General features: G+C 37.2%; 1 pseudogene; it reads left to right on the top strand.

Moving 5' to 3' along the window:
- The first annotated feature begins 3986 nt into the window (after positions 1-3986).
- LOC101388655 (nucleophosmin-like) lies at positions 3987-4777 on the top strand (annotated as a pseudogene).
- The last annotated feature ends 19143 nt before the right edge of the window (positions 4778-23920 follow it).

Genomic DNA, 23920 nt, shown 5'->3' with positions numbered 1-23920 from the left:
TTTTGCACCACAAAACAATGAAACAACCACTGTAGCAACATACATTAGACTACTCTATCACTTGCTAAGGCGGGGACTTATTGGCCTCTATTTCCCACTCAAATTTCATATACCCTCTTCCGATGTTTCCTTCATTTTCCACTGGCCTTGCTGACTAACATCTTGGTGGCTTGGGCTTTCAAGACCATGGAACTTTCAAGGCCATGGCCATGGTGAAAGTGGATGTACACCAAGTGGGTCAGCCAGGGTGGTGGCACCACATCCTTCTTCCACCTTCTCAAGAAACATGGAGAGTTTCTGAGTGTGCTTCGTGTTATTGGCAAAAGCCCGGCATGTTTTACCTTAAAAGAGTTAGGTTGAAGTTATGTTGCATTTGAAAAGGCTTAGGAAAAGAAGTCAAGTGCTGCTGCTTGTCTTTAAATTTAACCACCCGTTAAAGCAGGAATTCTGTTCCCTGAGCATCTGTCTTACGTATAGTAAGAGAGCTCATGGCAGAAACTCACAGTACAAAGCAGAGAATTCCCAAACCCATACCAGAGAACTCCTAAACCCACACCAAGTTGTTTGAAGGCAACTATTAAAAAATAGCATTGTTGAAAAATGAAAATTCTGGGACAAATGCCAAACCAGAGAGACGTTGGGACAGCAGCTGTAAATTGGGACTGTCCCAGGCAAATCGGGACACATGATTGGCCTATACGTGAGTCACGACCAGACTTTCTGAATTATTGCCACTCACGAATGATTTATCTGCTACACCTCAAATATTTGTTACTTCCAAGTTTAATTATCTCAACTTTCATTTCCATAATAATTATGCTCTTCATGTGTGTTCTTAAAATATCCTTACTGCTTTCATAGTTGTTGGAGATTATGAGAATAACAATATGAATAAAATACTTCAAAATTAAACCCAAACTCAGAAAACATAAAAAGTAGACTAAGGTAAAATCTGATGCTTGTTCACGATTCTCATCACTAACCATTGGTGTGGGCAGAAATAATGTATTTTGCTATGGAATGTAGCCTTATTCATATGTGTGAAAGTAAATAAGTTGACAGTTCACTAGAGGGGGAATTTCTTGTTTTAATACTGTTGAGTAGATTATACAGAAAATTCAGCCCACATGAAGTTACGTATAAAAAAGATTGAAAGATATGACCCATTGGAGAGATGCTCAATTCCAAATCTGTCTGTGCCCACAAACTGAAAAGCAGAGCATTTAATTAGCAGGGAAAATCTTTGCTGACCTTTTTTTTTTTGAATGACCCTTCCACTCTTCTCTGATAGGAGAAATCTTACTGTGTATCCAGTTTCAAAAGTCATACTTTTCATTACTTACTCTCTCCCCCATGTTTTCATCACACCTTGTACATACACATAATGATTCAGTCATCATGTTCTCTTATAGATACTTGTTTATGTTTCGGTCTTCCATAGGACTTTGTCCAGGAAAAGGCCATGTCTTAACATTCCTTGTATCTGAACATCCATTTAGTGTTATTTAACACAATAATTAGCTCAAGACGTGTTTGTTGAAAAGACTTCAAAGTTACATCCAGGGCCGGCCCCGTGGCTTAGCAGTTAAGTGCGCACGCTCCGCTACTGGCGGCCCAGTTCAGAACCCGGGCACACTGACGCACTGCTTCTCTAGCCATGCTGAAGCCGCGTCCCACATACAGCAACTAGAAAGATGTGCAACTATGACATACAACTATCTACTGGGGCTTTGGGGGAAAAAAAAAAGGGAGGAATATTGGCAATAGATGTTAGCTCAGAGCCGGTCTTCCTCAGCAAAAAGAGGAGGATTAGCATGGATGTTAGCTCAGGGCTGATCTTCCTCACAAAAAAAAAAAAAAAAAAAAAAAAAAAAGTTACATCCACTTTCTGGTCATAACAGTGCTACCAATCATCTTGACTGAATCCCACTTTTTAAATTCAGATCAATTTATAATATTAAAAATTTCATAAACCTCAGTGTGATAGTTGGACTCCTACTAACCATAGCTTGAGAAAACAGTATCAAAAGCTACTCTGATTACAGTAATGCTTTTAAATAAATGTATATGCAAACAGCATCTGTGTAATTTTTATAAACTAGTAATACAAACATGTGTAAGGCCAATTGTTCAGCCGATAGGAATTGGTGTACATATATGTTTCTAGAAGACTGATAATAAATACGTTGCTCCTAAAGAGGACTTTGCTATTGTTGGTGGGGGAGATTGTTTTATGTCAATGAAGGAGTTACATCTTCCTGCAGAAACTTTGCAACTTTCACAGTACAGATCATCAAATTCACAGAGCTGGGCTGATGACACTCTAATAACAAATAGCAATTCTCGCATAAAAGATTTTATGAAATATTTTCTTCTTTCTACCTACAGAAGAAAACAATTCAGTTCAAGTACTTAAAATGACATATTTAGAATTATTTAGTAATTTGTCATTTAGGCTACCTTTAAAAAATCAACATTTTTGATAAGTGAAACTGGTTTTCTCCCGTAAAATGGTCATTATTTTTTTTTAATTATGAAGAACACAGTATGTTTCAGGGAGAAAACATGTTTAAAGCATCTGCCTTTGACAATGACATTAGACTTTTCCTAATCAGAGCCCCCATTTAATGTCTGCAAAATTTAAAGAGTGTCTTTATCTAAGCATAAAATTGACACTTGCCAACATGCAGAACTGGTTGTGTTTCTATTTCAAGGGAAAATTGTGTTTACCCTATTACCTATCATCATAATACCTGTCTGAATTGTTGTTGTAAGTCATTCATCATCTTAGAAGTAAATAATTTTCTTGATGTGTTGTAGGAAAAATATATCAATACAGAGAATGATGATGGTGTGATTATAGTAATTATCACATGTAACACAGGTAGTTACTGCCATTTAATTCTGTTCTCATTCATTGTAGAGCTAGTAAAAGTCACATTAGGGAGAATATACAAGATGAACTAACATTAAGGAATTTTTGTTCACTAGAAATGAGAAGACTAAAAGGCTTTGAAGTAGACTTGATTTACAATTTTTTTTTGGCTAACCTCTAGGGCAAATTTTAATTACTGATATTATAGTGGGTTGAGAGAGATTAAAGTAACTTTCAATTGAGAACAGTATTATAAATAGTTGTCTAAAAGATGAGAAAGTAAAGAAGACAATAGACTTTAAAAATATCCTATTTTTCCAAAAGTTATGATAATTTGTGTCACTGATTATCATTTTCTTTCACCAGACCCTGGATTATTCAAAGGCAGAAATCATGGTATTTCTATTTTTTCCCTAATTTCTGACAAAGTGCCTGGTATATGGAAAGCAATCCATGGTGTGCTGGGTCAGGCTCATGCTGGTTTGCGAGAGCTGACTGTTGGATTTTCAGGAACTGTAGAAGCTGTTTGCTGTCACCTTAGTAGCTTGAAATCAGACACGGTGGAGCTATTTATACCATAGAAATAGGCATGGAAAGGACTTTTCCACCAGAGAGCAGATTACTAAACATTTATTAGCATACCACCAGAAAGCATTCGATAAATGGTGAGTGAACAAAGAATGAGTGAACGGTAAAAAAAAAAAAAAAAAATCATATTGATAATCTGAAATAACAAAAAGAAATGCAAACTCCTCATGAAATAAAGACCCAGCATTAAATAAGATAAAATCCGTGTAATTTGGTGTCAAACAGGCTTTCAGTTCTAATTTGGGCTATGGCTCTGACTAGTTGTGTGTTCTTATACAAGGTATTTGAATTCTTTGAGGTTTAAGCCCCTTCATGTGAGGGCACAATAAGAAGTCTGCAACTTGACAGAGAGCCCGCCCCCATCATGCTGGCACCCTGATCTTGAGCTTCCAGCCTCCAGAACTGCTGCTAACTAAAGGCCAACAAATATTATCTCTTTAAAGTGGATAGTGATGAAAATGAGCACTAGTTATCTTTTAGAACAGTCAGTTTAGGCGCTGGGACAAAGGACGAATTGTACCTTGTTGACGCAGAGACGATGTGTTACGAAGGCAGTCCAATTAAAGTAAAACTGGCAATTTTGAAAATGTCTGTACAGCCTGTGGTTTCTCTTGGGGGCTTTGATATAACATCACGTGTGGTCTTATGGTTAAGTGTGATTCAGGGCCTGTGCACGTTAGTGGGGAGCACTTAGTAGCTGTGGAGGATGATGCAGAGTCAAAGGACGAAGAGGAGGAGGATATGAAACTCCTAAGTATATCTGGAAAGCGACCTGCTCCTGGAAGAGGTAGCAAGGTCCCACAGAAAAAAGTAAAACTTGCTGCTCATAAAAATGGTGAGGATGAAGATGAAGATGAAGATAATGATGATAATGATTTTGATGAGGAGGAAGCTAAAGAAAAAGCTTCCGTAAAGAAATCTACATGCAATACTCCAACCAAAAGCGCACAGAAAACAAACCAGAATGAAAAAGACTCAGAGCCATTGGCACTAAGATCAGAAGGTCAAGATCCTTCAAAAAACAGAAAAAAACTCCTAAAACACTGAAGGGACCTAGTTCTGTGGAAGACTTTAGAAGAAAAATGCAAACAAATATAGAAAAAGGTGGTTCTCTTCCTAAAGTGGAAGCCAAGTTCATCAATTATGTGAAGAATTGCTTCCAGATGACTGACTAGGAGGCCGTTCAAGATCTCTGGCAGTGGAGGAAGTCTCTTAAAGAAAATATTTTAAATATTTAAAAATTTTAAATTTAAATTTAAAATTTTTTAAATATTTAAACATTTGCTAAAATTTTTTGTCGTTTCATTTCTGTAACAGCTGATATATGGCTGTCCCTTTTATAGTGCAGAGTGAGAACTTTCCCTACTGTGTCTGCTAAATGTTGTCTAGGTTCCACTGCCAAGAATGGGTTGTCCAAAATGCCTGTTTAATTGTTTTTGTTTTGTTTTTAAATACAATCTGGTTTTTTTTTTTTTTTTTTTTTTAGGAAGATTGGCCTTGAGCTAACATCTGTTGCCAATCTTGCTCTTTTTCTTTTTTCTCCCCAAAGCCCCGGTACATAGTTGTATATCCTAGTTGTATGTCCCTCTAGTTCTTTTGTGTGGGATTCTGCCTCAGCATGGCTTGATGAGTGGTGAGTAGGTCTGCACCCAGGATCCGAACCAGCTAACCACAGGCAGCCATACTCGAACGCATGAACTTAACCTCTACGCCACCGGGCTGGCCCCCAAAATGCCTGTTTAGTTTTTAAAGATGGAACTCCACCCTTTGCTTGGTTTTAAGTGTGTGTGGGATGTTATAATAGTACTGCCCATCAGACAGATGGAAATGGCTGGGAGACAAAAATATACGTGTGAAATAAACTCAGTATTTTAGTAAAGTCAATAAATAAATAAATACATAAATTTTTTGAGATATAAGTAACTTGCTCAATGGTGTGTGTATCAATGAGGGGTGGTAATAATGCTCACCATATAAGGATATAAGGGAGATTCAATTTCATGATTGCCTAAAATATATGAGATCGAATCATAGAGAATTTTTTATATTTGTATAGATCAAAAACAGTTAGGTCTCAGTTATTTCACATGGCTCCACTTTTATAGTAAGTGTGCAATAAATATTTGAAGGGAGAAATAAGGAAAGAGAAATAAAGGAGGTTACAAAGAAAAAAGAAAGAATATAGAAGATATCAGAATTTTATTTAACAAAAAAATGTTTTTTAATATGTCCACATGCATCCTGCCCAATCTTCCAGTTCACTACTACAGTCAGCGACTTACACAACAAAAACCAACGTTCTCACCGTTTAACTTAAGGCTTTGAAGCCCGTAGAGATGCTTTCCGAACTGTGCAATATGTTTCCTACAATTTAAATGTGTAATGTGTATTAGTATATTGTAATCCTTTGAAATGGTAGTTCATTCAGACTATATTTTTGGGACCAAGGTAAGAACACTTTTTAATCTATTTATGTAGTTAGCTAACTAATTTTAAAAAGCAATACATGTCCTTCAAAAAAAAAAAAAGATCCTAACCATAGTGAAGTTTAAAATAGCTGTGTGTCAAGGATAACACATGTAAATATTAATTAGAACATATCACAGATCACACTGTACATCTGTGCATCTGCAGAATGCATTTCAAACTAACAAGCATGCCATGGACATCTTTCCATTGAAAGTTGAGAGATCTGTTTCATCTCTTATATTTTATATAATGTTCCACTGTATGGATGAGTCAAAGTAGACTAAATCAATCTTCTCTCACTTTTGGCTTTCATGAACAATGCAGCAATGAACATTTGTGTGTATATACACCTATGTGTGTATAAATATATCTATGTATATATTTTCTCTATATTTATATACTATATATTTTTTATATTTTTATTTATACATACACAGTTACGTATGCAGGCACACATATATTGTTTTCATACATGGATAAATACTCATGTATGATAAAGTCTTGGATTTGGAAATGCTAGGCAAATGAGACTTTCCATTTCAAATTTGACCACGTATAACTAAATTGTTCTCCAAGGAGGTTGTGCTAGTTTATACTTTCTCCAAAAGAGTATCTTTTATCCATATATGAAAAGCACTTCATAAATCATCTCTGGAATATTTACAATTTGATAGATGAAAAAACTCTTTTTAACTTTCATTGATTATTAATCAGGTTGACCATCTCCACGTGTATTTGTCGTTTTTTAATTTGTTTCTCTATATTTCCTCTTCATATTTTTTGCTCATCTTTCTGTTAGGTTGTAAGGGGTCTGTTATTTTTTTTAAATATATTTTTCTGTCAACATTTTCCAAATGTTCACAATTTTTGATTTTCCTTGACTTTCTCTGTACTGCTTTTTACTATGCCAACATTTAAAAAATTTATGTAGTGAAATCTGTCAATATTTTCTTTAAAGATTCATATAACACATATATAAATCCTCCCACTTTTCAATATTTTATATATATGTTTATATTGAAATCTTTGATCTGTCTCGAATTTATTTTGGTGAAATGAGTGAGCACTGACTTATATTTATTACCCAATGACTGGAAGCTATCCCAATGACACTTATTGAATAATCCATCTTTCCCTTGTCTATTTGAAATACTTGCTTTCTCATATTCTAATTGTCAGTGTGTCTTGGGTGTATTTAGACTTTCAATAATTATTTTCCAGTGATTTATTCTAGTCCTGCACCTACATCATCCTGTTGTAATTTTGGTTCTTTTATTACTATATGTTTCAATGTTATTTAGCACAAGACCTCTTTCATTATTCTTTTTTTGTGGGGGGGAGCAATTTACCTGGTTATCCTTAAAATTTTCTTTTTCTGGATAAATTTTTAAATATCTTGACACATTGCAGACTTAAACACAGACACACACACACACACGCACACACATTGGAATTTTCATTGGGCATACACTCAATTTAGTGATTGGTTTAGGGAGAACTTACATGATGCCAAATTGAATCTTTGTATCCAAGAACAAGAACTTGCTCCATTTATTTAAACCTCTCTTGCTTTGGCAGAGTTATTCATATGAGTCTTGCATATTTTTAGTGAAGTCATTTTCAAGATTTTTTTGCTGTTGCTTTTGTGAATGGGATATTTTTCAAACTGCGTTTCTAACATATTACTTGTGTGGTATAAAGGTAAGATATTTTGTATATTTTTATCTTTGCCACTATTTTGAAATTCTTTAATATTTCTAAGACCTTTTTTGGTAATCTTTTCTGGGTTTTCCATTTGTGTTATTGTTTTTCTCGTATTATGTATTAAATATTTTCTATCTTTCTCTAGTCTAATGACATTGGCAAATAGTTCCAGAATTACAGCAGGAAAAGCAGATATCCTTATCTTAAACTTAACTTTGAGGGCAAGGCTTTTAGGAGGCCATCAGTAGACAGGATATGTATGGGTTGGTGGGATGTGTCTTATGCGTGTTATCAAGGCACAGCATCCATCAGCTCCTAGTTTCTTACATTATTTTTAAAATTTTATTAAGCATTTATTACACTTTCCATATGTTTTCTTCCACACTATTTTTAGGGGATAATAATCACATTTCTAGTCAAATTTGGGATATATCTCCATTGGTTACATTCTACTGTTCTTTAAATATGCTGCTAAAATTGATTTGCTAATAGTTTGTTCTGAATTTTTACATAGATAATCATAGGTGAGAGATGTTTGGGATTTTCTTTCCTGGTCCTATATTCTAAGTTTTCCTAATGGTACTACTATAATTTTGTAACAAAGAATTGGAAATATTTCTCTTAGTTTATATGAGTGGTTCTCAAACCTGGCTGCGCATTAGAATTTTAAAAACCATGAACACTTAAAAATTACTAAGGCCTGGGTCCCACATTAGATCATTTACATGTAGGTGGAGGTGTCAGTGACTTCAGTATAATATAGTCGCAAATTTCTTCTCTTTTTGCCTAGTGTTGACCATGCATACCACCTTGACTCATTCTTTTTTATTTTTTAAGTCCTTATTTATTTATTTATTTATTTATTTATTTTTTTTAATTTTTTGTTTATTGCAGTAACATTGGTTTATAACATTGTATAAATTTCAGGTGTACATCATTGTACTTCTATTTATGCATAGATTACTTCATGTTCACCACCCAAATGCTAATTACAACCCATCACCACACACATGTGCCGAATTATCCCTTTCACTCTCCTCCCTCCCCCCTTCCCCTCTGGTAACCACCAATCCAATCTCGGTCCCTATGTGTTTGTTTATTGTTGTTATTAGCTACTACTTAATGAAGGAAATCATATGGTATTTGACCTTCTCCCTCTGACTTATTTCACTTTGCATTATACCCTCAATGTCCATCCATGTTGTCACAAATGGCTGGATTTCATCGTTTCTTATGGCTGAGTAGTATTCCATTGTGTATATATACCACAGCTTCTTTATCCATTCTTCCCTTGATGGGCACTTAGGTTGCTTCCAAGTCTTGGCTATTGTGAATAATGCTGCAATGAACACAGGGGTGCATGTATCTTTATGCATTGGTGTTTTCAAGTTCTTTGGATAAATACCCAGCAGTGGAATAGCTGCATCATATGGTAGTTCTATCCTTGATTTTTTGAGGAATCTCCATACTGTTTTCCATAGTGGCTGCACCAGTTTGCACTCCCACCAGCAGTGTATGAGAGTTCCCTTCTCTCCACATCCTCCCCAACACATGTTGTTTCCTGTCTTGTTAATTATAGCCATTCTGACGGGCGTGAGGTGATATCTCATTGTAGTTTTGATTTGCATTTTCCTGATAGTTAATGATTTGGAACATCTATTCATGTGTCTGTTGGCCATCTGTATATCTTCTTTGGAGAAATGTCTGTTCAGGTCTTTTGCCCATTTTTTAATTGGCTTGTTAGTTTTTTTGTTGTTGAGATGCATGAGTTCTTTATATATTTTGGAGATTAAGCCCTTATCAGATGTATGGTTTGCAAATATCTTCTCCCAATTGTTAGGTTGTCTTTTTGTTTTGTTGATGGTTTCCTTTGCTGTGCAGAAGCTTTTTAGTTTAATGCAGTCCCATTTGTTTATTTTTTCTATTGTTTCTCTTGCCCGGTCAGACGTGGTGTTTGAAAAGATGTTGCTAAGACCGATGTCGAAGAGCATACTGCCTATGTTTTCTTCTAGAAGTTTCATAGTTTCAGGTCTTACATTCAAGTCTTTAATCCATTTGGAGTTAATTTTTGTGTATGGTGTAAGGTAAGGGTCTACTTTCATTTTTTTGCATACGGCTATCCAGTTTTCCCAACACCATTTGTTGAAGAGACTTTCTTTTCTCCATTGTATGTTCTTGGCTCCTTTGTCAAAGATTAGCTGTCCATAGGTGTGTGGGTTTGTTTCTGGGCTTTCGATTCTATTCCATTGATCTGTGTGTCTGTTTTTGTGCCAATACCATGCTGTTTTGGTTACTATAGCTTTGTAGTATATTTTGAAATCAGGGAGTGTGATACCTCCAGCTTTGTTCTTTTTTCTCAGCTATTCTGGGTCTTACGTTGTTCCATATAAATTTTAGGATTCTTTGTTCTATTTCTGTGAAAAATGTTGTTGGAACTTTGATAGGGATTGCATTGACTCTATAGATTGCTTTAGGAAGTATGGACATCTTAACTACGTTAATTCTTCCAATCCAAGAGCATGGAATATCTTTCCATTTCTTTGTGTCTTCTTCAATTTCTTTCAGAAATGTTTTATAGTTTTCAGTGTACAGATCTTTCACCTCTTTGGTTAAGTTTCTTCCTAGGTATTTTATTCTTTTTGTTGCAATTGTAAATGGGATTGTATTCTTAATTTCTCTTTCTGCTACTTCGTTGTTAGTGTATAGAAATACAACTGATTTTTGTATGTTGATTTTGTGTCCTGCAACTTTCCCATATTCATTTACTACTTCTAAAAGTTTTCTGGTGAATTCTTTAGGGTTTTCTATATATAAAATCATGTCATTTGCAAATAGTGACAGTTTCACTTCTTCCTTTCCAATTTGGATCCCTTTTATTTCTTTTTCTTGCCGATTGCTCTGGCTAGGACTTCCAGTCCTATGTTAAATATGAGTGGTGAGAGTGGGCATCCTTGTCTGGTTCCTGTTCTTAGAGGGATAGCTTTCAGTTTTTCACCATTGAGGATGATATTAGCTGTGAGTTTGTCATATATGACCTTTATTATGTTGAAGCACTTTCCTTCTATACCCATTTTATTCAGAGTTTTTATCATAAATGGATGCTGTATCTTGTCAAATGCTTTCTCTGCATCTATGGAGATGATCATGTGATTTTTATTCTTCATTTTATTAATGTAGTGTATCACGTTGATTGATTTGCTAATGTTGAACCATCCCTGCATACTTGGTATAAATCCCACTTGATCATGGTGTATAATCTTTATAACGTATTGTTGTATGTGATTTGCTAGCTTTTTGTTGAGGATTTTTGCATCGATGTTCATCAGTGATATTGACCTGTAATTTTCTTTTTTTGTGTTGTGCTTGTCTAATTTTGGTATCAGGGTAATGTCGGCTTTGTAGAATGAGTTAGGGAGCTTCCCTCCCTCCTCAATTTTTTGGAAGAGTTTCAGAAGGATAGGTATTAAGTCTGCTTTGAATGTTTGGTAGAATTCACCAGGGAAGCCGTCTGGTCCTGACTTTTATTTTGGGGGAGGTTTTTGATTACTGTTTCGATCTCCTTAGTGGTGATTGGTCTATTCAAATTCTCTACTTCTTCTTGATCCAGTTTTGGAAGGTTGTATGATTCTAAGAATTTATCCATTTCTTCCAGATTGTCGAATTGGTTGGCATATAGCTTTTCATAGTATTCTCTTATAATCTTTTGTATTTCTGAGGTGTCTGTTGTAATTTCTCCTCTTTCATTTCTGATTTTACTTATTTGTGCCTTCTCTCCTTTTTTCTTGGTGAGTCTAGCTAAAGGTTTGTCAATTTTGTTGATCTTTTCAAAGAACCAACTCTTGGTTTTATTAATTTTTTCTATTTTTTTTTAGTCTCTATTTCATTTATTTCCGCTCTGATTTTTATTATTTCCCTTCTTCTACTGATTTTGGGCTTGGTTTGTTCTTCTTTTTCCAGTTCCTTTAGGTGCATTGTTAGACTGTTTATTTGAGATTTTTCTTGTTTGTTGAGATAGGCCTATATTGCTATAAACTTCCCTCTTAGAACAGCTTTTGCTGTATATCATAAATTCTGGCATGTCGTATTTTCATTTTCATTTGTCTCCAGGTATTTTTTGATTTCTTCTTTGATTTCTTCGTTGACTCAGTCGTTGTTCAGTAGCATTTTGTTTAATCTCCACCTATTTGTGGCTTTTCTGATTTTCTTCCTATAGTTGATTTCCAGTTTCCTACCGTTGTGGTCAGAAAAGATGCTTGGTATTATTTCAATCTTCTTAAATTTATGGAGATTCGTTTTGTGGCCTAATATGTGATCAATCCTGGAGAATGTTCCATGTGCATTTGAAAAAAACGTGCATTCTTCAGTTTTTGGATGGAACGCTCTGTATATATCTACTAGGTCCATCTGTTCTAGTGTGTCATTTAAGGCCAATCTTTCCTCATTGATCTTCTGTTTGGATGATCTATCCATTGGTGTAAGTGGAGTGTTAAAGTCCCCTACTATTATTATGTTACTGTCTATTTCTCTTTTTATGTCTGTTAATAATTGCTTTATATATTTAGGTGCACCTACATTGGGTGTGTAGATATTTACAAGTGTTATATCCTCTTGTTGGATTGTTCCCTTGATCATTATGTAATGCCCTTCTTTGTCTCTTTTTACAGTTTTTGTTTTAAAGTCTATTTTGTCTGATGTGAGTACTGCTACCCCAGCTTTCTTTTCATTGCCATTTGCATGGAGTATCTTTTTCCATCCCTTCACTTTCAGTTTGTGAGTGTCTTTATGTCTGGGGTGTGTCTCTTGTATGAAGCATATATATGGGTCTTGGTGTTTTATCCAATCAGCCACCCTAAGCCCTTTAATTGGGCCATTTAGTCCATTGACATTTAAAGTAGCTATTGATAAGTATGTACTTACTGCCATTTTTTAACTTTTTTTCTCAGTGTTTTAGTAGTCCTTCTCTGTTCCTTTCTCCTTCTATACAGAATTGATGGTCTATTTAGTTTGACCTCTTTCGGAAAGCTCTACTCTTTAACTCCCCTCTTCCCTCCTTTTATGTTTTTGATATCATATCTAACCTCTTTTTTGTGCATTTGTATCCATTGCCCTCTTATCATGGAAATAGATAATTTTTCCTATTTGTGGTCTTCTCTTTTCCCCTTAAGTCCGTCCCTTTAACATTTCTTGTAGCACTGGTTTCTTGGTGACAAACTCCTTTAATTTTTGCTTGTCTGGGAAATTTTTGATCTCTCCTTCCATTTTGAATTATTATCTTGCTGGGTAGAGTATTCTTGGCTGTAAGTTTTTTCCTTTTAGCACTTTAAATATATTGTGCCACTCTCTTCTAGCCTGTAAGGTTTCTGCTGAGAAGTCAGCTGATAGCCTTATGGGGTTTCCTTTGTATGTAACTTGACATTCTCTTGCGGCTTTTAGGATTCTCTCTTTATCTTTAATTCTGGACATTTTCATTATGATGTGTCTTGGTGTGGGCCTCTTTGGGTTTATCTTGTTTGGGGCTCTCTGTGATTCCTATACCTGGATGTCTGCTTCCTTCCTTAGGTTAGGGAAGTTTTCATCTATTATTTCTTGAAATAGATTCTCTGCCCCTTTGTCTCGCTCTTCTCTTTCCAGGACACCTATAACATGGATGTTAGTGTGCTTGATGTTGTCCCAGAGTTCCCTTAGACTGTCCTCATTCTTTTTAATTCTTTTCTCTTTTACCTGTTCAGCTTGGGTAATTTCCTCTAATCTTTCGTCCAGCTCGCAGATTCGTTCTTCTGTATCCTCTCCTCTGCTTTTGAGTCCCTCTAGTGAATTTTTCATTTCCAGTATCGTATTCTTCATTTCTGATTGGTTCTTTTTTATATCTTCCATTTCTTTGTTGACATTCTCACTGAGTTCATCTATTCTTCTCCCCAGATCAGTGAGCATCCTTAACACTATTAGTTTGAACTCTCTGTCGGGTAGGTTGCTCATTTCTGTTTCACTTAGTTCCTTTTCTGGAGTTTTGTCCAGTTCGCTTACTTGGAATGTATTCCCCTGCAGCCTCATTTTGCCTCTTTCTCTGTGCTTGTGTCTATATATTAGGTAGGTCAGCTACGTCTCCTGCTCTTGGATAGGTGACCTTATGTAAGTGATGTCTTAGGAGTCCTGCAGTGTGCTTCTCTCAGTTCTCAATGTTCCAGGGGTGACCCCTATGTGGGCTACATGTGTCCTTCTGTTGTGGCCTGTTATCTCTCCCTGTATGGTCCCAGGTAGGCCGAGTTATGCTCCTTGTCAGCTGTTGTAATGCTCAGCTGTTTGTAGTTGTTGTGGGCCCTTCGGTCTCTTTATCAGGTGTTGTTAGCCCCAGCAGAGTTGGCTGCAAGTTCTAATACCACATTTGTATTGCAGTATTTCTTTTAAGTGAGTAGGCCCCCAGCATGGCAGGTTGTTATGCTCAGGGGCTTACAATTGCTATAAGCCTCCAGCCTTTAGGTCTCTTGTCAGCTTTCTGAGGATTGCAGCTGTGTGGGGCTGGCCTCAGGCACAGGAGCACCCAATTGTTTCAGACTATGGAAGGTGGGGCAAACCCCCTATGTGTGTCTTTGAGAAGCACAAGTCTTCTGCAGCTGACAAGCCCTGCCGCCCACAGGTCCACACACACAGTCAACACAGTCCTGCCCCATGTGTGTGCCCCAACCTCCCGACATAGACCCACTCTCTCCATGTTGGGAGCCCCACACACTCCACCACTGCCCCACACTCTCCACCCACTCCTTGTGCACGCCCTGCCCCACTGAAGTTGGCTCAGTTGCCAGGCTGCAGAGAATCCAGTCAGCAATATGCAGGCCTACAAGTTGCCTGAGGGCTAGTTGTTGGGTGGGGTCAGTCTCTAGGGTGGGCTGCCTGCCCTGACTGAGCTGGATTAAATTGGCGCTCTAGCAGGTGGGGCAGACCCTGGGCTAGCAGTCCCCAGGGAGAACTCCAATGGCGTCTGTGTCAGCACGCCCACACCAGGCAACAACAATGGCTGCTGCCAATGTCCCAGTCCCTGGAGAGGTCTCACCTCTCACTGCAATGCAGTCAGGGCCTATCAGGTGAGTCTCTTTTCACCACAGCACTGTGCACCTTTCTTTCTGGTGATTTTAGGTTGCTTTCTGAAATGGGTGAGTTTGCTCGTAGGTCCTTTAAGAGCCAGTTTTAATTTCTGCGTGAACCAGCTTTTCTGGTGGTCCTCCCCAATGTTTTAGTAGCAGGCAAAGTCAAATATTATGCTGCTGGTCTCGATTGTGCTGGGTCCACAAAATGCCTGCAGCAGGGACGCTCCTGGCTCAGGGTCCCGCTCCTCCAGGGAGGGCTGCGGACCTGTGGGCTGCTCCCGGGCGGCCATGGGGCGCTGTGGCTTGTGAAGGTGGCATTTTTTCTCTCCAGAAGGGAGCCTCTGCCTCTTCCACCTCAATCAGGATTGTCCCTTGTTGCAGGAGTTCCTCTTATCCAGTTTTCAGTTCTGTCTCAGGGGCAATTTTTCCACAAGTAGTTGTAAATTGGCTGTGTCTTCGGGAGGAGGTGAGTTCAGAGTCTGCCTACGCCGCCATCGTGACATCCCCAGACTCATTCTTTCTGATTGAGCAGAATAAGGGATGCAGCACGGACCAGTAGCCAAAACAAGCATCTTCTATCTTTCTCTGGAACAGGACTAGGAGACGTTACTCAAGGTATTGGCCCTTCAGGACTTTTACAAGGTATCTATGACACTTCTGTAAACAGAAGAGTTAATCACACTAAACTAGTAGGACCTTGAAGTAATAGCAGATTCTGCTACCTGGATATCTGATTCTGAACCCATTATTTTCCCAGCCACCTCTCTGTCTCCAGACCTTATTTTTTCTGTGTTGCCTTACCAACCCCTCTGTTTCCTAGAGTGAAATTGATCTTTCATGCTTAGATTCCCCCCTCTCTATGATAACAAATTTGCTGTCCTCCAAGATTCTCTTTCTCACTCTTCTCGTGTTCTATTTCCCTATTCATATTGCAAATGTCTCTCTGCTGGTTGTGACTGCACCATATTGTCCAATTTGCCTCAGAATTCATCCCTTGAGGGCAACCTTCTTACCCAATCACTACTCCTCTGCTCCCAATTTAAGTTCTAGACTCTCTATGGATGCCCCTATTTTTTGGATAGTTGCAGAAAAATCAGTCTCTTGGATAACTTTCACAACTATTCTCATTCTTGCAGAAGCACTATCATCTGGTTAAGAGCTGACTTCAAATTCTCTTGGAAAAATCATAGCTAAATAAACTCACCGTCTTTAACATCCCTGTTATCTTTGGTCACTTTGCAAGATATAATTCACTAGGGTCATCCATCCATTTGTGTGTTCACATTTCCATATGCTCTGAAGTTCTCCACCAAACTCACATCCTGTTGTTCTCACTCTCAATTTTGTTACTTCTTGCCATTGAGTTTCATGGCAAAAACATAAGCAAGTGGATTAAACATAAACAAATGGATTCAATATAAACAAATGTCATTATATTCTCAACCACTTCGCTGACAATGTGATTTTTCCCTCTGACCTGACTCATTTTCTCTGTGTTTTCTCACACGGACTTGTCATTTCTCCACCCTATGCACTTCTTTGTAAGGATTTGTCTCAGATGATTAGTGATATTGAGCATCTTTTCATGTACGTGTTGGCCATTTTTATGTACGCATACATTTGTATGTATGTATCTTCTTTGGAAAAATGTCTGTTCAGGTCCTCTGTCCATTTTTATATCTGATTATTGGTCCTTTTCATATTGGGTCGTATGAGTTCCTTGTATCTTTTGAAACTTAACCCCTTATCTGATACATGGCTTGCAAATATTTTCTTCCATTCTGTAGGTTGCTTCTTGATTTTGTTGATTGTTTCTTTTCCTGTACATAACTTTTTAGTTTTATGTAGTCCCACTTATTTATTTTTGCTTTTTTTGTTTGTAATTTTGGAGTCATATCCCAAAAGCTGTTGTGAAAAGCAACATCAAGGAGATTTTCCCTATGTTTTTCTTTAGGAGTTTCAATGTTTCAAGTGTTACATTTAAGTCTTCAATTAATTTCAAGTTAATTTTTGTGAGCAGTATAAGATAGCAGTCCAATTTCATTCTTTTGCATGTAGATATCTAGTTTTCCCAATACCATTTATTGAAAAGACTATTCTTTTCCCATCGAGCTTTCTTGGCTCTCTTGTCAGATATTTGTTGACTATATTGTGTGGATATATTTCTGGACTCTTGATTTTGTTCCATTGGTCTAAGTGTCTATTTTTGTGCCAATACCATACTGTTTTGATTACTATGGCTTTGATATATTTTGAAATCAGGAATTGTGATGCCTCCAGCTTTATTCTTCTTTCTTGGGATTGCTTTGGCTGCTCAGGGTCTTTTGTGGTTCCATACAAATTTTAGGATTTTTTTTTTTTCTGTGAAAAATCCCTTTGGAATTTTAATAGAGATTGCATTGAATCTGTAGATCACTTTCAGTTGTATACACAATATGACAATTTTAATTCTTCCAGTTCCTGGGCACAGGATTGCTCCTCATTTATTTCTGTCTTCTTCAGTTTCTTTCATCAGTGTCTTATAGTTTCAATGCACAGATCTCTAATCTCTTGGGTTAAATTTATTCCTAAGTATTTTATTGTTTTTTATACTATTGTATTTTTTCTTTACTTCTCTTTCAGATAGTTTCTTGTTAGTGTATAGAAATGCAACTGATTTTCACATAATGACTTTATATCTTGCAAATCTGCTAAATTCATTTATTGTTCTAACATTTTTTTTGGTGGAGTCTTTAGGGTTATCTTTATAGAAGGTAGTGTTATTTGCAAACAGAGGCAGTTTTATTCTTCTTTTCCTATTTGGATCCTTTTATTCTTTTTCTTGTCTAATTGCTCTGGCTAGGACTTCAGCACTACGTTGAATAGGAGGGACCAGAGTGAGCACCCTTGTCTGGTTCCTGATTTTAGAGGAAAAGCTTTCAACTTCTCACCATTGAGTATGATATTACCTGTGGGTTTGTCATATATGGCCTTTTTTATGTTGAGGTATGTTCCTTCTATACCCAATTTGTTGATAGCTTTTATCATGAAGGAATGTTAAACTTTGTCAAAAATTTTTTCTGCATCTATTGAAAGGATCATATGAATTTATCCTTCATTCTGTTAATCTGCTGTGTCACATATATTGATTGACATAAGTTGAGCCATCCTTGAATCCCAGGGATGAATCCCACTTAATCATGGTGTATGATCTTTTCAATGTGTTATTGATTTCAGTTTACTAGTATTTGTTGAGAATTTTTGCATCTATATTCGTCAGGGATATTGGCCTGTAGTTTTCTTTTCTTGTAGATCCTTATGTGGCTTTGATATCAGAGTAATGCTGGCCTTGTAAACTGAGTTTGGAAGTTTTCTGTCTGTTCAACACTTTGGAAGAGTTTGAGAAGGATTGGCATTAATTATTCTTTAAATGTTAGGCAGAATTCCCACTGAAATTATCTGCTTCTGGGCTTTTCTTTATTGGGAAGTTTTTGATAACTGTATCAATCTCCTTGGTTGTTATTGGGCTGTTCGGATTTTCTATTTCTTCATGATTCAGTCTTGGTAGCTTGCGTATTTCTAGGAATTTATCCATTTCTTTTAGGTTATACAATTTAGTGGCATATAATTGTTCATAATAGCCTCTTCTAATTCTTTGTATTTCTGTGGTGTCAGTTGTAATGTCTCCTCTTTCATTTCTGATTTTATTTATTTGAATTCTCTCTTTTTTTTTCTTGGTTAGTCCAGCTAAAGGTTCACCAATTCTGTTTACTTTTTTCAAAAGAACCAACCCTTTATTTCATTGTTTTTTTCCATTGTCTTCATAGTCTCTATTTCATTTATTTCTGCTCTAATCTTTATTATTTCCTTCCTTCTGCTAACTTTAGGCTTGTATTAGTCTTCTTTTTCTATATTTTGAAGTATAAAGTTAGGTTGTTTATTTCAGATCTTCCTTTTCTCTAAATGTAAGCATTTATAGCTATAAATTTCCCTATTAGAACTCCTTTTCACGCAACCCATAAGTTGTGGTATGTTGTATTTTCATTTTCATTTGTTTCAAGATACTTCCTCATTTCTCTTTGATTTTTCTTTGACCCATTTGTTGTTCAGAATTGTGTTAATTTCCACATACTTGTGAATTTTTCCATTTTCCTCTTGTTATTGATTTCTATTTTCATATCACTGTGGTCAGAAAATATATTTGATATGATGTCAATATTCTTAAATCTAAGACTTGCTTTGTGGGGGGCCCCGTGGCTTAACGGTTAAGTGAGTGCACTCTGCTACTGTCGGCCTGGGTTCAGATCCCAGGTGCACACCGATGCACCACTTGTCCGGCAATGCTGAGGCGGCATCCCACATGTGGCAACTAGAAGGATGTGTAACTATGACATATAACTATCTACTGGGGCCTTGGGAGAAAAGGGGAAAACCAAAAGAGGAAGACTGGCCATAGATGTTAACTCAGGGCTGGTCTTCCTCAGCAAAAAGAGGAAGATTGGCATGGATGTTAGCTCAGGGCTGATCTTCCTCACAAAAAAGCAAGACTTGCTTTCTGAACATATGATCTGTCCCAGGTAATATTTTGTATGTGCTTGAGAAGAATGAATATTTTGTTGCTGTGAGATGGAATAGTGTGTATACGTCCGTTAGGTCCATTAGGTCTATAGAGTTATTTAAATCTACTGTTTCCTTATTACTTTTCTGTCTAAAGGATCTATCCAATGTTGAGACTGGGGTATTGAAGTCCCCTAGTATTGTTGCATTGCCATCTATTTTTCCTTTCAGTTCTGTTAATACTTGCTTTAAATATTTAGGTGCTCCAATAATGGGTTCACATATATTTATAATTTTAATATCTTTTTAATTAATTGGTCCTTTTATCACTGTATAGTAACCTTCTTTTTTTCTTATCACTGATTTTGACTGAAAGTCTATTTTATCTGAAAGAAGTATAGCCATTCCTGCTCTCTTCTGGTTACCATTTGCATGGAATATCCTTTTCTATCCCTTCACTTTCAGCATTTGTATGACCTTAAAGCTAAAGTGAGTCTCTTGTAGGCAGCATATTTTTGGATCTTGTTTTTTATCCATTCAGTTACTCTGTTTTTTGATTGGAGAAATTAGTCTATTTAAATTTAAAGTAATTGCAGCCCGGGTTCGGATCCCGGGCATGCACCGACGCACCACTTCTCCGGCCATGCTGAGGCGGCGTCCCATGTACAGCAACTAGAAGGATGTGCAGCTATGGCATACAACTACCTACTGGGGCTTTGGGGGGAAAAATATAACTAAATAAAATTATTAAATTTAAAGTAATTATTGATAGGTAAGGACTTATTGTCATTTGGTTCATTTTTTTATGCTTATTTCTTTTCAGTTCCTTCATTCCTTTCTTCCTCTCTTGTTGTCTTCCTTTGTGATTTATTTTTTATAGTGGTATGCTTTAATTCCTTTCTCTTTATCATTTGTGTATCTATTATGGGTTTCTTTGTTGTGGTTACCATAAGGCTTACATAAAACATCTTTTGGATATAACGGTCTATTTTAAGCTAACAACTTACCTTCAATCACACAGAAAAACTCTATGTTTACTTCTCCTCCCACATTTTATGCTATTGATATCATACTTTACACCTTTTTATACTGTGCATCCATTAGTAAATTATTGTAGCTAAAGATATTTTTAACGATATTAATTTTTAACATTCATATTAGAGATAAAAATGATTTACACACCACCATTGCAATATTATGGCATTCTGAATTTGACTATATATTTACCTTTACTGTTGAGTTTTATACTTTTATTTGTTTTTATGTTGTTACTTAGTGTCATTTCATCTCAACCAGAAGAACTCCCTTTATCATTTCTTGTTAGGCAAGTCAAGTCAGGCAAGATGATGAACTCTCTTAACTTCTGTTTGTCTTGGAATGTCTTTATCTTTCCTTCATTTCTGAAGGTTGGTTTTACTGTGTATAATATTCTTGGTTGGCTGTTTTTTTCTTCTAGCACTTTGAATATGTCATCCCATTCCCTACTGGCCTGTGAGGTTTCAACAGAGAAATCTGCTAATAGCCTTATGGGGCTTCCTTTGTATGTGATGAGTCATTTTTCTCTTGCGGTTTTCAAAATTCTCTCTGTGTTTGCCTTTTAACATTTTGATTATAATGTGTCTCAGAGTAATATTCTTTGGATTGATCTTGCTTGGGGTCCTTTGAGCTTCCTGCACCTGTATGTCCATCTCTCTCCCAAAAGTTGGGAAGCTTTCTGCTATTATTTCCTTAAATAAGCTTTCTACCCCTTTCTCTCTCTCTTCTCCTTCCGGGACTCCCATGATGCAAACGTTTATTTGTTTTATGGTGTCCTATAATTCACATAGACTTTCTTCACTTTTTCATCCTTTTTTTTTTTTCTTCCTGTAACTGGCTTATTTTAAATGGTCTGTCTCCAAGTTCATTGACTTTTTTCTTCTGCATGATCAAATCTATTGTTGAAGCTCTCCATTGAATTTTTTTAGTTCTCTCATTGTATTCTTCTGAGCTAGGATTTTTATTTGGTTCTTTTTTATTGTTTCTATTTCTTTATTAAACTTCTTGTTTTGTTCATGCATAGTTGTGCTGATTTTGTTTAGTTGTCTATCTGTGTTCTCTTGAATCTCATTGAGTTTCTTTAAGGTGATTGTTTTGAATTCTTTGTCAGGAAATCATATATCTCCATTTATTTGTTGTCCGTTACTGGAGCTTTATTAGTTTCCTTTGGCAGTGTCATGTTTGCCTGATTCTTTGTGATCTATGTAGCCTTGCATAGGTGTCTGTGCATTTTGATGAACAAACACCTCTTCCGGTCTTTACAGGCTGGTTTCAGCAGGTAAAGATCTTCTTCTATTGATTCCCTGGGCTAATAGGATTACCCCTAGAATTTTATTCATGCTAGATTGGAGCCAATTTTGAGGTCGTTGCTGGATCTGCAGTGGGGTCCACAGTTGGAGTGCTTATTACCAGGGGCTCAGGCAGGTGTGGATTCTCTGGTCCCTGGGTGGATAGGTCTACTTCCAGTAGTTTGTTCAGTAGAGTGGCACTGGGACAAGTGTCCATTTTAGGGTTCACAGTTGGGTACTCAGTCAGTGGGCCTATTACCTGCTGTATGGATGTGTGTGGCTCCTGGTAGATCCCAGGGAGGGTTCCTGTCTAGTCAACGGATGGGTCCCTGGCTGGACAAGACTGGCCCTGGATCATGGCTGAGAGGGCTGGAACAGAGGCACAAGGATATTTCAGTTTCTACAGCCAAGGTTGAGGTCTGCAGACCTGGCTATGGAGTCACAGATGGATGTGTCACCCATCAGGTCCCTGAGTGGGCTGGATTACCTCCTGACTGTGGCTTTAGGGGCTACAGCTCAGGGCCCCTTCTGGATATTTTGAGGTGCAGACATGAGTGTCTCCCACTGGGTCCTGTGCCAGCAGGATTGCTCACAGCCTGTGGCTGGAGGGGCTTAAACTGACAGGTCTACTAGCAGACTTTGGCTGTGAGGGGGCTACAGCTGAGCATAGGGACCTTTCAGGATCTCCAGGGCCACAGGCAGGAGTGTCTCCTGCCAGGTCCTTATGTCAGCAGGACTGTTCACATCTGCAGCTGGGACAGGCCGAAGCCCAGTTATATGGTCTTTTCAGAATCTATAATCTGACTGAATTTTGCAGGCTTACCTCCAGGAGCTCCCGGACTGTGGCATAGAAGGGCTAAAGCTGACTCATGGGCTACTTCAGGGTCTACAATTGGGACCAAATTCTAAATGCCTATTATTAAGCATACTCATGGGTGGGTGTGACTCCTGCCAGGTCCCCTGGCATATGGTGCCAGTAGTAGGATCAAGGTAAATGGGCCTGAGGCCAAGTCCTCAGGGGTACAGAACTGTTTCCAGGTATGTAGCTATTACCACAATCTGCAAGTCAGCCACCTGGGTGCAAACCTTCCTTCTCAAAATGGCTCTCTTTGGTCTTGAATTGCACTGGGGTTTCACAATCTCCTACCTGGATCCCAATGTTCCCTGGAAGGCACTTTTGTCTGTGCTTAGATGTCAAGTTATCATTGTTTGTAGGAGATACAAGAGAGGGACATCTTATTCGGTCACCTTGCTGATGTCGCTCTATTTTTATGTATTTTTGTGTGTGGTGAGTGAAAAGCATTCAAGTTTATTTTTGTTTTCCAAATAGATATCTTATTGTTTCAATATCATTTGTAGAAAGTTATATATCATATGTATTTTATATTTATTAGGATTTGGGGCCACATTCGAATAAGAAAGACAAAAAAAAAGCCCTTGGAAGAACAGCAGAGTTAATGGAAATGATATTATTATATTTTCTTTCTGGACTACAAGTTTTCTCTTTCTCTCTCTCTTCCTCCCAACCTCTCCCTCCCACTCTCCCTACAAAGAGGTGTTTGATAGATAAACTAGGTAACTGTTCTTTGCATGAGTGAATTGTTTGCATTGATACTCAGTGATTGCATATTTATGTCAACACTTTCTGATTATGTTCCATTTGTAAAATTTAAAATCACAAGTTCAAACCCAGCTCCAGGAGATAATAGATGAAATATGAGGCAAGGAAATGGGGAGGATGTCATGCTGATTGCTTTCTGGAAGACTCAATTTGTAAGCTAGTGGGAACCCATATCTTTTCCAGTTAACCTTTCTTGTTACACTTTCTGCACTATTTTTCTTCTAACACAGAAATTATCACGGGGATTCATGGGCGATTGTTTGATTCTCGGAACTGCATATGTTACTTGGTGGAATTTATAACAGTTTTCCACAAACAATTTATTAGAGCTTGTTGTTAAATGCCCTGTGAAATATCTACTAGTCCATATTCTCACAAAAATGTTGAGACTTTTCCTCCATATGCAGATTCTTTCTTGGTTACATTTAATCCTAATACTGAGATATTCCTACCAGAGATGTCAAGGAGGATGGTATCAGCCCTTCCCTGTGTTCTAGGGTCGTCCCAGCTCCAGTAACATCTTTCTATTGTATTACCTGCTGTTTAGTGAATTATTAGCCATCTGCTACTGGCTTAGTACTGTGATTTAAGTATTGTATCAGGTGGATACAAAGGGTAAGAAGATAGATGTTAAACATTCTCCTTCTCAGCGTGCCACTTAATTTGCGTGACGTATTACACCTTGTAAGCTCTTGTGTCTCTCTACCCTATTCTATTTCAC

This window comes from Ceratotherium simum, chromosome 9 (genome assembly GCF_057802395.1).
Source record: "Ceratotherium simum simum isolate JZ-2026a chromosome 9, ASM5780239v1, whole genome shotgun sequence".
Classification (NCBI taxonomy): Eukaryota; Metazoa; Chordata; class Mammalia; order Perissodactyla; family Rhinocerotidae; genus Ceratotherium; species Ceratotherium simum.
The sequence above is the reverse complement of the archived record's forward strand: the minus strand, read 5'-3'. Positions and strand labels throughout refer to the sequence as shown.